The 13,049-nt window shown below is 35.3% G+C and overlaps 1 long non-coding RNA gene across 2 annotated transcripts in view; it reads right to left on the reverse strand.

Annotated features, from left to right (window-relative positions):
* Nucleotides 1-13,049, reverse strand: part of LOC133543856 (uncharacterized) — a 45,823-nt gene that overhangs the window by 7,150 nt on the left and 25,624 nt on the right. For both annotated transcript variants that reach the window (XR_009804545.1, XR_009804544.1), the window contains exon 4: nucleotides 4,856-4,921. This is a non-coding gene — a long non-coding RNA (uncharacterized LOC133543856). The remainder of the gene's footprint in view (nucleotides 1-4,855; nucleotides 4,922-13,049) is intronic.

Consider the following 13,049-nt stretch of genomic DNA (forward strand, 5'->3'; position numbering starts at 1 on the left):
AGGCATCCGGGCTGAGATTTTTTTCTTCCCCCTCTTCCACGGTGTAAGCATCCGACGGTCGGGGGGTGGCCGATAGGAGGAGGCAGAAGAGTCCGCAGCTGCAGGAGGCACGACGCAAGCTCTCCGCTCATGTCTACGGTTAGAGCCGACTTAATACCACCATTTTCTCACTGAAACCTGTCTGTTTACATGTGGTATGGAACCATGTTCGCTTGACCGCTCTGTTCCATGGTAAAGCTTCACCGTCAGCTTTCGGGAATGTAAACAAGGAAACACGGGCTGTGTTTGTTTTGCTAAAGGCGGCAGCAATACACCGCTTCCCACCTACAGCTTTCTTCTTTCAATCAATCAATCAATCAATGTTTACTTATATAGCCCTAAATCACTAGTGTCTCAAAGGGCTGCACAAACCACTACGACATCCTCGGGCAAGGAAAACTCACACCCAGTGGGACATCGGTGACAATAATGACCCAGTGGGACGTCGGTGACAATGATGACTATGAGAACATGATACTGTGATACTGATGATACTGATGACTATGAGAACATATGAGAACATGATACTGTGAAATATCAATCCATGATGGATCCAACACAGTCGCGAGAGTCCAGTCCAAAGCGGATCCAACACAGCAGCGAGAGTCCCGTTCACAGCGGAGCCAGCAGGAAACCATCCCAAGCGGAGGCGGATCAGCAGCGCAGAGATGTCCCCAGCCGATACACAGGCGAGCAGTACATGGCCACCGGATCAGACCGGACCCCCTCCACAAGGGAGAGTGGGACATAGAAGAAAAAGAAAAGAAACGGCAGATCAACTGGTCTAAAAAGGGAGTCTATTTAAAGGCTAGAGTTCTTTGACGTCTCCATCATTAATTGAACAAATTGCAAAAGATTCAGCAACACAGATGTCCAGAATACTGTGGAATTCAAGCAGACGACTTATAACTGGGATCAGTGCTGGATCAAAATGTCCGCTACAATCCGTGAGGCCATCATATGCGTCATTATACCGCAACGTTTTCAACAGGATACTTCGCGCGAAATTTAAAATTGCAATTTAGTAAACTAACCCGGCCGTATTGGCATGTGTTGCAATGTTAATATTTCATCATTGATATATAAACTATCAGACTGCGCGGTCGCTAGTAGTGGCTTTCAGTAGGACTTTAATAAGTTTGTATTACTTCTTTTGGGATAGGACCTTTGTGGGTTTCTCAGCCGGCATCATTTGGCAACAAGTCGTCCGTGACATCAGCGGACCCTCTGAGGCCGGATGGAAGTGATTCGATCATGTCGCCATGTTGCTTTACTCCAATCGCATCAACGTGAACGCACCAGCGACATCGAGGCACTGGACGTGGCAGATGTTTACGCCGACCCTTTTTGACCCCCATCGTTTCCGCGGCCATGATCTGTTGTGTGCGTGCAGCCGCTCGCTCAGACGGAGACAAACATGGTCGCTCCCAAACCCATCCTCCCCTCCTCCTGCCGCCAACACAAAACTCAGCGCTGGACTGCTGAGCCGGAAAAAACACAAATGTTTTAGCACAACAAAAAGCTTTGTGGAGCTTCGACTCGCTTATGTCGACTTAAGAGGTTGTTGACACGACTCAAACAATCGCAATTAAATCAAATAAAAACAAACTAGAATGTAGAATTACTGACTTTGTACGGATATCTGAGGAGAATGGGCAACCAGGACATGAGTCGGTCAACATTAACTTGACTTAAGCGGGTTCCCCTGCCTAGTAAGGTTGTACTAATTTGGAGGATGACCTCCACATTCTTCAGGAGAAGCTAAAATCCTCAGGGGGAGGTTGGGTCTTGGGCACAATGACCCCAAACACACCTCAAAAGTGGTAAAGGAATGGCTAAATCAGGCTAGAATGAAGGTTTTAGAATAGCCTTCCCAAAGTCCATGTGTGGACAATGCTGAAGAACCAAGTCCATGTCAGTCAGAAAAGCAACACATTTAGCTGAACTGCACCAATTTTGTGGTCAAACATTCAATCAGAAGCTTGTGGATGGCTACCAAAAGCGCCTTATTGCAGTGAAACTTGCAAAGGGACATGTAAGCAAATATGAACATTGCTGTACGTATACTTTTGATCCTCACATTTTCAGTGGAGCCATAATAAATTCATAAAAGAAGCAAACTTCATGAATGTTTTTATGAGCAAAAAGTATGTGCTCCAAACACTACATTACAAAAAAAGAAGAGTTGTATAAATGATTGGAAACTCAAAACAACCATGACATGATGTTCTTTACAAGTGTATGTAAACTTTTGACCACCACTGTGTGTATATATATACATATGTGTGTGTGTGTGTGTATATGTATATATATATATATATATATATATATATATATATATATATATATATATATATATAATTTAAAAACATATATATACATATATATCCATCCATCCATTTTCTACCGCTTATTCCCTTTTGGGGTCGCGGGGGGCGCTGGCGCCTATATATATATATATATATATATATATATATATATATATATATATATATATATATATACCATAGATATAGACTCATATACACACGTATAGACACACATATATATATGTGTATATGTATATATATGTGTATATATATATATATACATACACATATATGTATATATACAGTACATATACCATATATATAGTCAAATGTACACACATATATATGTATATATGTATGTATATATGTACTGTATGTATGTATATATATGTGTGTATATATACTGTATAAATAGAAACATATACACACATATATACACTCTGTATATATGTGTATATACTGTATGTATATATACGTATATATGTATTTATGTATACATGTAAGTATATATAAATATATACACACATACATAATGTATATATGTATGTATATATATATTTATATATATGTATATATGTGTCTATATATATACTTACATATATATATATATATATATATGTATATATACATATACCGTATATATATATATATACACACAGAGACACATATATACTCATACACATGTATGTATACATACAATTCCCGTATATATAGACACATATACACGCATATATACATATATACATATATACGTATGTATTATGTATATATGTGTACATATGTATATATACATGTATATATGTATTTATATACACATCTACGTATATAAATACATATATACACCCATACATATATACACATATATACATAGTGTATATATATATATATATAAATATATATATTAGGGGTGTGGGAAAAAATCGATTCGAATACGAATCGAATCGTTTACGTTGTGCAATTCAGAATCGATTCTCATTTTGAAAACATCTATTTTTTTTTCTTTTAATTTTATTTTTATTTATATATTTGTTTATCAATCCAACAACCCAAAACCATAACAATACAATCCAATTCCAAAAGCAAACCTCAGCCAGCAACACTCAGAACTGCAATAAACAGAGCAATTGAGAGGAGACACAAACACCACACAGAACAAACCAAAAGTAGTGAAACAAAAATGAATATTATCTACAACAGTATCAATATTAGTTATAATTTCAGCATAGCAGTGATTAAAAATCCCTCATTGACATTATCATTAGACATTTATAAAAATAATAAAAAAGAACAATAGTGTCACAGTGGCTTACACTTGCATGGCATCTCATAAGCTGGACAACACACTGTGTCCAATGTTTTCACAAAGATAAAATAAGTCGTATTTTTGGTTCTTTTAATAGTTAAAACACATTTACATTGTTGCAATCAGTTGATAAAACATGGTCCTTTACAATTATAAAAGCTTTTTTTTTTTTTTTTTTTTTAATCTACTACTCTGCTAGCATGTCAGCAGACTGGGGTAGATCCTGCTGAAATCTATGTATTGAATGAATACAGAATCCTTTTGAATCGGAAAATTATCGTTTTTGAATCGAGAATCGAATCAAATCGAAAAAAATCGATATATTATCGAATCGTGACCCTAAGAATCGATATTGAATCGAATCGTGGGACACCCAAAGATTCACAGCCCTAATATGTATATATTTTTTTAATTCTATTTTATAAATACATTTTATGGATTTTTTGTTTAGGGAAGAAAAAAAGAACATTTGGCATGTATTTAATTGTATCTCTGGACTGTATATGTAAAAAAAATCTAATAAATAAATGTAAAAAAACCCCCGAAACAATCCTGTCTCCGAAGCAGCCAATGAGGTGTCAAGTCTGAAGTCTTAACTCATCAATTTAGGCATTTTAAAGCAGCACATTTTTCGGACTTTTTATAACATTATTTTTGTACAGACATTTTCAAACACTGAATTTTGAAAGAGCATCATTTGATGTAAACACAAACAATTCAGTTCCATAAAGTCAGTGTCATATAAACGCAAATTAAACTCTCATGGATTATTTTAAGGGTCCTCAATATAAAAAAAATTACACAGACAGACTCAAAAACAGTCAAAACTGTCATGTCTGTGTGATTATATTTTGTTTTTTGGACACTCAGTTCCTGTTTTTGCACTTCCTGATTTGTTTTGTTACCATGGCAACTCATTAGTTATCACCTGTCTCACGTTTTGCACTCGCAGACCTGTTTTCACTTATCATGTCACTGCTATTTAAGCCTGTCTGTTTCTGTTGTTCGTCCTGGCAACATCACCTCCTTCACACCATCTATGCCGATGATCCAGGTTACTTTCTTGTTCAAAGTAAGTTTTTGTTATTCATGCCATAGTGCTAGTTTTTGTTTTCATAGTCAAGTTTGTTCTCCGCCATTGTGCGCACCTTTTGTTTGTTCCTGTTTTTTTAGTTATACTGTCAAAATAAAAAGATGTCTCTACCTTCACGCCGTTTCCACTCCATTCGCTTTGCACCTCGGGAAAGCAATCCACGCCCAAGTCCAAGTCCTGACACAAACAAATAATACATGTTAACATTAATTACTGTATCTGTTATATTTGACCTTTTGACATTTTTTGGCGCACCTTTGACAAAAAAAACGAAAAAAATAAAAGGAGGTACTTTAACAACAATCAGAGAGGTCACGTGACTCAAGTTATCAACTCTGGTAGTTTGGCCCACAAAAAGCGAGGTGCCTTCAGCCGACATGTTGAGAAGAGCTCGTCACATCACAGACGATAAAGAAATCAAAACAGAGCGCTTTTTAAATGTTGATGACGGCCCCGCAGGCAAGCGGCTTAAGATGGCTGCCTTTAAAAAGTCAAAAGACTTTATCTGGAGAAATAATACATTAGCTTGTGCAGCATCGGGGGCACCTTTGTAACTTGCACTTCAGACCAGCCTTTGCCCCCGACACACACACACGAACACACACACACACACACGAACACACACACACACACACACACACACACACACACACACACACACACACACACACACACACAAAACACTTGTATTTGTTATCTTCTTGAGACCTGGGAAAAATTGCCTCCCTCTTTAGGAGCAGCCTTTCTAGATATATAAATATGTGTATTTACAACATTAATAATATATACATACCATGCAAATATAAAAAAGGTAAGCTTATGAGTTAATCATCTATTTTTATTTTTAATTTTTTTGTAATAGGTTTTGAATCTTCATTATTTACTTGAGTCGGAATTTTTCAAGAAAAAAGTCACAATTTCACATATAAAACTTGGAATTTTGGCAGTATTATAATAAAAGTCATAATTCTACTCAACGGTAGTCAAAATTTTACAAGAAAAACTGAACATGTGTGCAGTATTATGATAAAAGTAGGGATTTTACTCAATAACAATCACAGTTTTTCAGGAAAAGCTCAACATTTTCGCAATTTTATGAAAAGAGTAGTCATTTTACACGACAAAAGTCACAATTTTATGAGAAAACTAACATTTTGGCAACATTATTTGAAAAGAGACGTAATTTTACTCGACAAAAGTCATAATTTTATAAGAAAAGTTAAACATTTTGGCAATATTATAATAATTGGAGGGCTTCACGGTGGGAGAGGGGTTAGTGCGTCTGCCTCACAATACAAAGTTCCTGCAGTCCTGGGTTCAAATCCAGGCTCGGGAACTTTCTGTGTGGAGTTTGCATGTTCTCCCCGTGAATGCGTGGGTTCCCTCCGGGTACTCCGGCTTCCTCCCACTTCCAAAGACATGCACCTGGGGATAGGTTGATTGGCAACACTAAATTGGCCCTAGTGTTTGAATGTGAGTGTGAATGTTGTCTGTCTATCTGTGTTGGCCCTGCGATGAGGTGGCGACTTGTCCAGGGTGTACCCCGCCTTCCGCCCGATTGTAGCTGAGATAGGCGCCAGCGCCCCCCCGCGACACCAAAAGGGAATAAGCGGTAGAAAATGGATGGATGGATGGATAATAATTGGAATTTTACATAGCAAAATTATGACAAAAGTCATCATTTTACTCAACTAATTATATCACCATTTGACATTTGTTGAGTAAATGATGACTTTTGTCATAATTTTGCTATGTAAAATTCCAATCATTATAATATTGCCAAAATGTTTAACTTTTCTTATAAAATTATGACTTTTGTCGAGTAAAATTACATCTCTTTTCATAAAATTGCCAAAATATTAAGCTTTTCTTGTAAAATTGCGACTTTTATGGAGTAAAATCCCAACTTTTGTCATATTGCACACGTTCAGTTTTTCTTGTAGAATTTTGACTTGCGTTGAGAGAAATGACGAATTTTATAACAAGTGTGTGTAAGAAATTGAAATGCAACCCCATTGGCCAAAATGTGTTTTTGGGGCGGCATAGCTCGGTTGGTAGAGTGGCCGTGCCAGCAACTTGAGGTTTGCAGGTTCGATTCCCGCTTCCGCCATCCTAGTCACTGCCGTTGTGTCCTTGGGCAAGACACTTTACCCACCTGCTCCCAGTGCCACCCACGCTGGTTTAAATGTAACTTAGATATTGGGTTTCACTATGTAAAGCGCTTTGAGTCACTAGAGAAAAGCGCTATATAAATATAATTCACTTCACTATTTTACAAGAACAACCCAAAAAATTGGCGATATTGCGATAAGTCAGAGTTTTGTGACAAATGTCACCATTTTGCATTAAATTGTCATAATTTTACATTAAAAAAGTAATAATTTTACTAGAAAATATTGCAATATTACAGAAACCGAAAGAATTTGAGAAATCGTTCTAAATTTTTTTAGAAATTTAGTCGACACATTGTGAGAAAGATTGCTTTGAGTTAATATTTTGTAATTTTTTTGTTCCTAATAGTTTTTTAATCTTCATTATTTACTTCGTTATTATAGTATGTCTCTATACACATTTTATTTTTTAATTAATTTTGGCCAATGGGGGTGCATTTCAATTTCTTACACACACTTGTTATTTCATATGTTGACCAGAAGGGGAGCACTTTTAAACGCGACACAAAGTCAGTTTGAAAAATCCGTCCTTTTTGGGACCACCCTCATTTTGATGGATATCACCACAAATGAGACATTGTCTATTAGATGCAATGTTATTGGGACCATCATTTATGTCATCACTTCTTCACACCTCCTCATATGGAAGATACTTTTCCTTCTTCGTGTCTCAAGAAGGGTGGAAATACAAGAACACACACACACACACACACACACACACACACACACACACACACACACACACACACACACACACACACACTACTGTATTTGTTATCTTCTTGAGACCTGGGAAAAATTGCCTCCCTCTTTAGGAGCAGCCTTTCTAGATATATAAATATGTGTATTTACAACATTAATAATATATACATACTATGCACATATAAAAAAGGTAAGCTTATGAGTTAATCATCTATTTTTATTTTTAATTTTTTTGTAATAGGTTTTGAATCTTCATTATTTACTTGAGTCGGAATTTTTCAAGAAAAAAGTCACAATTTCACATATAAAACTTGGAATTTTGGCAGTATTATAATAAAAGTCATAATTCTACTCAACGGTAGTCAAAATTTTACAAGAAAAACTGAACATGTGTGCAGTATTATGATAAAAGTAGGGATTTTACTCAATAACAGTCACAGTTTTTTCAGGAAAAGCTCAACATTTTCGCAATTTTATGAAAAGAGGAGTCATTTTACACGACAAAAGTCACAATTTTATGAGAAAACTAACATTTTGGCAACATTATTTGAAAAGAGACGTAATTTTACTCGACAAAAGTCATAATTTTATAAGAAAAGTTAAACATTTTGGCAATATTATAATAATTGGAGGGCTTCACGGTGGCAGAGGGGTTGGTGCGTCTGCCTCACAATACAAAGGTCCTGCAGTCCTGGGTTCAAATCCAGGCTCGGGAACTTTCTGTGTGGAGTTTGCATGTTCTCCCCATGAATGCATGGGTTCCCTCCGGGTACTCCGGCTTCCTCCCACTTCCAAAGACATGCACCTGGGGATAGGTTGATTGGCAACACTAAATGGGCCCTAGTGTTTGAATGTGAGTGTGAATGTTGTCTGTCTATCTGTGTTGGCCCTGCGATGAGGTGGCGACTTGTCCAGGGTGGACCCCGCCTTCCGCCCGATTGTAGCTGAGATAGGCGCCAGCGCCCCCCGCGACCCCAAAAGGGAATAAGCGGTAGAAAATGGATGGATAATAATTGGAATTTTACATAGCAAAATTATGACAAAAGTCATCATTTTACTCAACTAATTATATCACCATTTGACATTTGTTGAGTAAATGATGACTTTTGTCATAATTTTGCTATGTAAAATTCCAATCATTATAATATTGCCAAAATGTTTAACTTTTCTTATAAAATTATGACTTTTGTCGAGTAAAATTACGTCTCTTTTCACAAAATTGCCAAAATATTAAGCTTTTCTTGTAAAATTGCGACTGTTATGGAGTAAAATCCCAACTTTTGTCATAATATTGCACACGTTCAGTTTTTCTTGTAGAATTTTGACTTGCGTTGAGTGAAATGCCGACTTTTATAACAAGTGTGTGTAAGAAATTGAAATGCATCCCCATTGGCCAAAATGTGTTTTTGGGGCGGCATAGCTCGGTTGGTAGAGCGGCCGTGCCAGCAACTTGAGGCTTGCAGGTTCGATTCCCGCTTCCGCCATCCTAGTCACTGCCGTTGTGTCCTTGGGCAAGACACTTTACCCACCTGCTCCCAGTGCCACCCACACTGGTTTAAATGTAACTTAGATATTGGGTTTCACTGTGTAAAGCGCTTTGAGTCACTAGAGAAAAGCGCTATATAAATATAATTCACTTCACTATTTTACAAGAACAACCCAAAAAATTGGTGATATTGCGATAAGTCAGAGTTATGTGACAAATGTCACCATTTTGCATTAAATTGTCATAATTTTACTAGAAAATATTGCAATATTACAGAAACCGAAAGAATTTGAGAAATCGTTCTAAATTTTTTTAGAAATTTAGTCGACACATTGTGAGAAAGATTGCTTTGAGTTAATATTTTGTCATTTTTTTGTTCCTAATAGTTTTTTAATCTTCATTATTTACTTCGTTATTATAGTATGTCTCTATATACATATTTTTTTTAAATTAATTTTGGCCAATGGGGGTGCATTTCAATTTCTTACACACACTTGTTATTTCATATGTTGACCAGAAGGGGAGCACTTTTAAAAGCGACACAAAGTCAGTTTGAAAAATCCCTCCTTTTTGGGACCACCCTCCTTTTGATGGATATCACCACAAATGAGACATTGTCTATTAGATGCAATGTTATTGGGACCATCATTTATGTCATCACTTCTTCACACCTCCTCATATGGAAGATACTTTTCCTTCTTCGTGTCTCAAGAAGGGTGGAAATACAAGAACACACACACACACACACACACACACACAAACACACACACACACACACTACTGTATTTGTTATCTTCTTGAGACCTGGGAAAAATTGCCTCCCTCTTTAGGAGCAGCCTTTCTAGATATATAAATATGTGTATTTACAACATTAATAATATATACATACTATGCACATATAAAAAAGGTAAGCTTATGAGTTAATCATCTATTTTTATTTTTAATTGTTTTGTAATAGGTTTTGAATCTTCATTATTTACTTGAGTCGGAATTTTTCAAGAAAAAAGTCACAATTTCACATATAAAACTTGGAATTTTGGCAGTATTATAATAAAAGTCATAATTCTACTCAACGGTAGTCAAAATTTTCCAAGAAAAACTGAACATCTGTGCAGTATTATGATAAAAGTAGGGATTTTACTCAATAACAGTCACAGTTTTTCAGGAAAAGCTCAACATTTTCGCAATTTTATGAAAAGAGGAGTCATTTTACACGACAAAAGTCACAATTTTATGAGAAAACTAACATTTTGGCAACATTATAATAATAATCAGAATTTTACTTAGCAAAATTATGACAAAAGTCATCATTTTACTCAACTAATTATATCACCATTTGACATTTGTTGAGTAAATGATGACTTTTGTGATAATTTTGCTATGTAAAATTCCAATTATTATAATATTGCCAAAATGTTTAACTTTTCTTATAAAATTATGACTTTTGTCGAGTAAAATTACATCTCTTTTCATAAAATTGCCAAAATATTAAGCTTTTCTTGTAAAATTGCGACTGTTATGGAGTAAAATCGCAACTTTTGTCATAATATTGCACACATGTTCAGTTTTTCTTGTAGAATTTTGACTTGCGTTGAGTGAAATGACGACTTTTCTAACAAGTGTGTGTAAGAAATTGAAATGCATCCCCATTGGCCAAAATGTGTTTTTGGGGCGGTATAGCTCGGTTGGTAGAGCGGCCGTGCCAGCAACTTGAGGCTTGCAGGTTCAATTCCCGCTTCCGCCATCCTAGTCACTGCCGTTGTGTCCTTGGGCAAGACACTTTACCCACTTGCTCCCAGTGCCACCCACACTGGTTTAAATGTAACTTAGATATTGGGTTTCACTGTGTAAAGCGCTTTGAGTCACTAGAGAAAAACGCTATATAAATATAATTCACTTCACTATTTTACAAGAACAACCCAAAAAATTGGTGATATTGCGATAAGTCAGAGTTTTGTGACAAATGTCACCATTTTGCATTAAATTGTCATAATTTTACATTAAAAAAGTAATAATTTTACTAGAAAATATTGCAATATTACAGAAACCGAAAGAATTTGAGAAATCGTTCTAATTTTTTTTAGAAATTTAGTCGACACATTATGAGAAAGATTGCTTTGAGTTAATATTTTGTAATTTTTTTGTTCCTAATTGTTTTTTAATCTTCATTATTTACTTCGTTATTATAGTATGTCTCTATATACATATTTTTTTTTAATTAATTTTGGCCAATGGGGGTGCATTTCAATTTCTTACACACACTTGTTATTTCATATGTTGACCAGAAGGGGAGCACTTTTAAACGCGACACAAAGTCAGTTTGAAAAATCCCTCCTTTTTGGGACCACCCTCATTTTGATGGATATCACCACAAATGAGACTGTCTATTAGATGCAATGTTATTGGGACCATCATTTATGTCATCACTTCTTCACACCTCTTCTTATGGAAGATACTTTTCCTTCTTTGTGTCTCAAAAAGGCTAGAGATATAAGAACACACTTACACATACAGTCTTGTATTTGTTACCTTCTTGAGATCCCTGAAAAATTGTCTACCTTTTTAGGACCAGCCTTTTTAGATATATAAAGATGTGTAATTACAACATTAATAATATATACATACTATGGAAATATAAAAAAAGCTTGTTGAGAGGAATTAGTTGGAATTTCACAAGAAAAAAGTCCCAATTTCAAAAAGTTGTCATTTTACTCAATGCAAGTCAAAATTCACAAGAAAAACTGAACATAAGTGCAATATTGTGATAAAAGTTGGAATTTTACTCAATAACAGTCGCAATTTTTCCAGAAAAGCTTAACTTTTTGGCAATTTTGTGAAAAGAGACATAATTGTACCCGACAAAAGTCACCATTTTATAAGAAAACTTTAACATTTTGGCAATATTATAATAATAATCTGTATTTTACTTACCAAAAGTCATTATTTCACCTAAAAAATATCACTATTTTACAAGAACAAAAACATTGGCAATAGTGTGATAAAACTCAGAATTTTCGATGATAAATGTCACCATTTCCCGGGAAAAAGTAATACTTTTACATTAAAAAAAATAATTTCACGAGAAAATATTGCAAAATTACAAAAACAGAAAGAATATGAAAAATAGTTCTCAATTTTATAAGAAAAGACTCGACACATTGTGAGAAAAAAAGACTGCTTTTAGTTAAAAAAAAATTATGTTTGGTTTGTAATTTGTTTTTAATCTTCATTATTTACTTCAAATTATTATAGTTTGTCTCTATATACATATTTATTTTATTTTAAATTAATATTGGCCAAACGGGGCGCATTTCAGTTTCTTACACACACTTGTTGTTTCATATGTTGACCAGAGGGGCGCACTTTTAAAAGCGACACACAGTTAATTAGAAAAATCCCTCCTTTTTGGGACCACCTTCACTTTGATAGATATCACCACAAATGAGACATTGTCTATTAGATGCAATGTTATTGGGACCATGATTTATGTCATCACTTCTTCACACCTCCTCTTATGGAAGATACTTTTCCTTCTTCGTGTCTCAAGAAGGGTAGAAATACAAGAACACACACACACACACACACGCACGCACGCACACACACACACACACACACACACACACACACACACACACACACACACACACACACACACACACACACACACACACACACACACTACTGTATTTCTTACCTTCTTGAGACCTGGGAAAAATTGCCTCCCTCTTTAGGACCAGCCTTTCTAGATATATAAATATGTGTATTTACAACATTAATAATATATACATACTATGCAAATATAAAAGAGCTTGTTGTGAAAAATGAGTTGGAATTTTACAAGAAAAAATTCACAATTTCACAAGAAAAACGTAGAATTTTGGCAGTATTATAAGTCGTTATTTTACTCAACGCAAGTCAAAATTGTGTGGGTGGCACTGGGAGCAGG

Source organism: Nerophis ophidion, linkage group LG26, assembly GCF_033978795.1.
Source record: "Nerophis ophidion isolate RoL-2023_Sa linkage group LG26, RoL_Noph_v1.0, whole genome shotgun sequence".
Classification (NCBI taxonomy): Eukaryota; Metazoa; Chordata; class Actinopteri; order Syngnathiformes; family Syngnathidae; genus Nerophis; species Nerophis ophidion.